Source organism: Platalea leucorodia, assembly GCF_965183815.1.
Source record: "Platalea leucorodia genome assembly, chromosome: 7".
Lineage (NCBI taxonomy): Eukaryota > Metazoa > Chordata > Aves > Pelecaniformes > Threskiornithidae > Platalea > Platalea leucorodia.
In genome coordinates this window covers 11,115,881-11,122,065 of record NC_138829.1, presented here as the reverse complement: position 1 = coordinate 11,122,065, position 6,185 = coordinate 11,115,881, and positions in this window count along the sequence as shown.

Below are 6,185 nucleotides of genomic sequence, written 5' to 3'. Positions count from 1 at the left end.
CTCTAACACACATGTTCACTTGCCAGGAGCTGAGAGACTGTGAATCGCCTTCATGTCAAATAATCTGTGATGGACAGCTGTCTTTGGCTTCCAGAGCCAGCAAAGCTCAGGGATGAGAATGAAAGGGACAAAAGGAGGGAGAAAGGTGTGAAAGCAAATATTGGAAAGGGAGATTTTCAGACACGCATAGAACCGGCCCTGAAATCCATCCTGAAACAGGACATAATATAAACCAAGACGTTTATGTGTTTCTAGTGAAATATCATAGAATCATAGAATGGTTTGCATTGGAAGGGACCTTAAAGACTTTAGTAAGGCCTTTGACACTGTCTCCCACAGCATTCTCCTGGAGAAACTGACTGCTCACAGCTTGGATAAGTGCACTCTTCACTGGGTAAAAAACTGGCTGGACGGCTGAGCCCAGAGAGGGATGGTGAATGGAGTCAAATCCAGTTGGCGGCCGGTCACAAGTGGTGCTCCCCAGGGCTCAGTACTGGGGCCAGTCCTGTTCAACATCTTCACTGATGATCTGGATGACGGGATCGAGTGCACCCTCAGTAAGTTTGCAGATGACACCAAGCTGGGTGGAAGTGTCGATCTGCTGGAGGGCAGGAAGGCCCTACAGAGGGACCTGGACAGGCTGGATCGTTGGGCTGGGGCCAACTGTATGAGGTTCAACAAGGCTCAGTGCCGGGTCCTGCACTTGGGTCACAACAACCCCGTGCAACGCTACAGGCTTGGGGAGTGGCTGGAGAGCTGTCTGGCAGAAAAAGACCTGGGGGTGTTGGTTGACAGCCGCCTGAACATGAGCCAGCAGTGTGCTCAGGTGGCCAAGACGGCCAATGGCATCCCAGCTTGTATCAAGAACAGTGTGGCCAGCAGGACCAGGGAGGCGATAGTGCCCCTGTACTCGGCACTGGTGAGGCCGCACCTCGAGTACTGTGTTCAGTTTTGGGCCCCTCACTCCAAGAAGGACATCAAGGTGCTGGAGCGTGTCCAAAGAAGGGGAACAAAGCTGGTGAAGGGTCTAGAGCACAAGTCTTATGAGAAGTGGCTGAGGGAGCTGGGGTTGTTTAGTTTGGAGAAGAGGAGGCTGAGGGGAGACCTTATTGCTCTCTACAACTACCTGAGAGGAGGTTGTAGTGAGGTAGGGGTTGGTCTCTTCTCCCAGGTAGCAAGCAACAGGATGAGAGGAAATGGCCTCAAGTTCTGCCAAGGGAGATTTAGATTAGATATTAGGAAAAATTTCTTCACAGAGAGAGTGGTTAGGCATTGGAACAGACTGCCCAGGGAAGTGGTGCAATCACAGTCCCTGGAAGTATTCAAAAAGCATGTGGATGTGGTGCTTGAGGACATGGTTTAGTGGTGGACCTGGCAGTTAGGTTAACAGTTGGACTCGATGATCTCAGAGGTGTTTTCCAACCTTAATGATTCTATGATTCTAAACATCATCTACTTCCAACCCCCCTGTCATGGGCAGGGACACCTTCTCCTAGACCAGGTTGCTCAAAGACCCTTCCAGCGTGGCCTTGAACACTTCCACGGATGGGGCAGCCACAGCTTCTCTGGGCAACCTGTTCCAGTGCCTCACCACCCTCACAGTGAAGAATTTCTTCCTTAGATCTAATCTAAATCTACCCTCTTTCAATTTAAAGCCATTACCCCTTGTCCTATCACTATGCACCCTTGTAAAAAGTCCATCTCCAGCTTTCTTGTAGGACCCCTTCAGGTACTGGATGCTGCTCTAAGGTCTCCCCGGAGCCTTCTCTTCTCCAGGCTGAACAACCCCAACTCTCTCAGCCTGTCTTCATAGGAGAGGTGCTCCATCACACTGATCATCTTTGTGGCCCTCCTCTGGACTTGCTCCAACAGGTCCATGTCCTTCTTATGGTGGGGGCCCCAGAGCTGAACACAGTACTCCAGCTGGGATCTCACAAGAGCTCAGTAGAGGGGGAGAATCACCTCCCTCGACCTACTGGTCACACTTCTTTTGATGCAGCCCAGGATACGGTTGGCTTTCTGGGCTGCAAGTGCACATTGGCAGGTCATGTTGAACTTCTCATCAACAAATACCCCCAAGTCCTTCTCCTCAGGGCTGCTCTCAATCCATTCTCCGCCCAGCCTGTATTTGTGCTTGGGATTGCCCTGACCCATGTGCAGGACCTTGCACTTGGCTTTGTTGAACTTCATGAGGTTCACACAGGCCCACCTCTCAAGCCTGTCAAGGTACCTCTGCATGGCATCCCTTCCCTCCAGTGTGTCAACTGTGCCACACAGCTTGGTGTCATTGGCAAACTTGCTGAGGGTGCACTTAATCCCACTGTCCATGATGCCGACAAAGATGTGAAACAGAGCTGGTCCCCATACCAACCCCTGAGGAACACCACTCATCACTGGTCTCCCCTTGGTCATTGGGCCATTGACCGCAACTCTTTGAGTGTGACCATCCAGCCAATTCCTTATCCACTGAGTGGCCCATCCATCAAATCCATGTCTCTCCAATTTAGAGACAAGGATGTCACGCGGGAGAGTGTCAAATGCTTTGCACAAGTCCAGGTAGATGAAGTCAGTTGCTCTTCCCTTATCCACGAATGTTGTAACCCTGTCATAGAAGGCCACCAATATTACGGCTTTCAAAATATTGAAGATGTGTATTAATCTGTGAATCTGAGGGGCTGTAGGGGGATTCAGAGCTGTGGAAAGAGTATGGTTTCCTAATTTTGGTGGACTGGAAAAGACAACCATTGTCTTTATACCTTGGGGTGAGCCAGATGTGAACCCCATGCAGACCCCTGGCTGGCAAGCTGTGTCTCACCACGTTGCGCCAATTCATTTGTCTCTGCCCTTGTGTCGAGGACTGTTATGGAACCAGAATTGTCTCGACATTGCCATTCTACCACCATCTTCTGGTTTCGACATCCAGCCCCTGACGAAACCACCACAGGATGCCCATGCAGAGACCAGGACACGAAAGGCGGGACCATGAACTGCACGCACGCCTGCGCAGAGACCAGGGCGCGAAAAGCGGAGGCCAGGACACGAAAGGCGGGGCCATGAACTGCACGCACGCCTGCGCAGACACCAGGGCACGAAAAGCAGAAGCCCAAACTGCACGTATGCAGACCTGTTCTGCGCATGTGCATGGCCCTATAAAAGGACTGCGTGCGCCTTTTGAGGTCCTCTCTCTCTCTCTTTTCTCTTCTCGTCCTACCCCGTGCACCTCCTTGGAAGCTGCTCCTGTGGACACAGAGACTGGGCCGACTGGACCTTTGATCGACGGGACAACGCCGGACTCGGAGTGGCGGTAGCTAGTTCCCTTACGTGGCTCTCTTGTCACCCGCCTGAGCATGCTCTTTCTCTTTTTCTCTCTTTTTCTCTCTCTCTTTCTTTTTTTGTCCCCCCCCCGTCTCCCTGCCCGGTCCTCACCCCTTCGTTCGCCAAAATAAAGTCAAAAGGTTGTACGGCATTTGACCTCGTTTGCGTCTTAATCTCGTCCTTGGGATCGTATCGAAACCTCTCCCGACTTTGGATCGGGACACCTTGCCAATGTGGCTTCAGGAACATAGAAAAGTACCTGTGTGAAAAGCTGCTTCTGCCTATGAAACACACCCTTAGGTTTCCTCAAAAATTAATCTGGAGCTCTGAAATTGAAGGAGACTGAGAAAGGAGGAGAAGGGCAGGTAACAGGGTCAGTATCCAGAATTCACATGAGGTCTCTGTGACATGGGCAATGCTGAGCTCACAGAAATTTGGCTGGGCAATGCAAGGTGCTGAGTATGGTACTGCTAGTGACAGTTGAGGTGACTTTCTTCCTCATGACCTGTACCCTGAGGTTGGCTGTTTCTGGTGTCACACCTGAGATGGCAGATCAAACACCTGTGAACAAATACATGCAACTCAGCCTAAACTCTTATAACAACTCCAGTTTGATGTCCTTCCTCCTAAAATGACTCAGATACACCTTCTGCCCTGTTTTCCCTCTCATATTCTTTCACAGTGTTGTCCAATTCTGGTAAATATGAGATCATTTTTGCCCACATATGGCTGCATTGGCTGGTGACTTGAAATCATTGTTACTTGTAAGTCTCAGTCTTTAAAAGTTCTCTGGATAGAGAAGTGTTCTCTGAAAGCAGATGTTATTCAGTAGCAGACCTGCGTGCCTTTTGAGTTTCCTTTTTACCCTTGTCTTTCCTCAGTCTGTGACACAAAGCTGAGAGGCTCTGGTGCTTTTCCATGGAAGTCTGGACATGCTCAAAACAGGGAGGGCTTTTCTGCTCGTATGTCTTTAGAGAACAATAAAAATGCCAAGTTACTGAAGAAAACCAAGTCCTTTTATCAATATATTTTCTGCAGCCAAAGGGTGATGACTCTGAATGACCTGGAGCTGAGGCACAAGAACTCCTGCACAGGGGTGTATCCACTGATTAAAAGCCTATATGAAAATTTAATTAGAACACAGCCAAATACTTTGAAGACCAATAATGTTTGTGATCTCATTTAAAATTCAAGCTGATATCAAACATTTTTAAATTCGTTAGACACTTCCTGTCAAATTAGATGTGATTTGGAAGGCAAATGGCTGCCTAGCATACTCCTTTATTTGTGAGAAGACATAACTTCAACCTTAAAATTATTTGATCACAGGGTTTGGCACTTTTTTATTCACCTTCAATTCTGTAATGAAATGCTTGTGGCTGTGTACTTAAGATGTACTGAAATTCCCTCTTCGCAAGGTTTAGCTGCTGCAATTGGTTAATGAGAAACTGCAAATGGGGAGTGAATACGTCTCATTCCCCATGTTCTCGCATTGCACACAAGACTCTTTCTTTCCCCCAAGGTTAGCGTGGAGGGAACAACATCATAATTCAAAACAGGTGCAAGCAGCAGTTTAGCAAATTCCTTCCATTTTCAACTCTCAACAATTGGCCCAGTTTCATATGTGCTTAAACTCTCAAATTGTAGGCTTATCAGATACTGATGCCAGTTATATTTATATACCTGAATACTCAAAAACATCTGCTGTATTGAAATTCATCATTCAAAAGACTTAATTAAAATAATGCTGAATTGGAGACTCAGCATGCATTACCAAAGTGCGTATTTGTTTTGCTACAATCAATTAAGACTGTATTCATGAAAACAACTCCTGCAACAAAATCTGTATGTTTAATCCTTATGCTAATCTCCTCAGAGTTTGTTGTACTGTTTCAGAGGCAGTCAATTGAAGACTTTATTTTCTTTAATAAAACTGCATAACATGTTTTCATTAACTCAACAAGAGCTAAATCAGGATTGATGTCTAGTATAAACACTGAGAAGGAAATCTAGATTGAGGCATCTTGGTAATAAATAGTAACATATACTTCAAGTTGGCTGAGTGTTTTTTTCCAGTTAAGGTATTACTGAGTATTAAAAAATGCTCATTAAAAACTAAGTATTAAAAGATGCTTTGCCCTCCAAGCACACATTCTCTCTGCTATCTACTATTCTTTCATTGATTTAAGAGATTAAGAAATCTAAGCGCAATCAATAACCTACTCACACATAATCTGATTTGTTTCCATCACCAATGGGGTGTAATTTATAATGTTGTAGCCTACCACAGCCGCTTGAATTACATGCTGTGCTTGAATTAGAATAGCAACTGTGTGCAGCATTTAGGAGTTGATCGTTACCTTTTTCTTTCTGTAATGAGAAAATGTGTATACACGTTTGCTTTCTTCAAATAATCCAACATTTGGAAACCAACATTTGGAGCTACCATTTGGAAATGAAAATGTGCTGCTTTCTTGCAAAATAAATGTTGAGAGGTAGGTTGTGATGCAACTGGGAGGTTTAGGGGAAGGTGGAAAGAATCCACGGGGTGGATGGAGGAGGGAACTGGAAAGCGATTGGGATTTGTTATAGGGAAGGAGATAGATAAAAGAGGGGGACTGATTTTCACTTATTCCCTTTGGACACAGGACCCTGATCACATCCCACCCATCCTACTCAAAATGTACAAACACCCTTACTCCTCATTTTCAAAGTGCTGCTGCAAATAACTGCTGACCCACATACAACCAGTCTTCTGGGACCAACAGTCATAGCAAAAACTTCAGTAGACAGCAGGTTGCTTGTTTTGGGTAGTTCGGGGGACTCTCTCCTCCTGAAACACAGGCAAAGTCTGTTGCTTGGGACCTCTG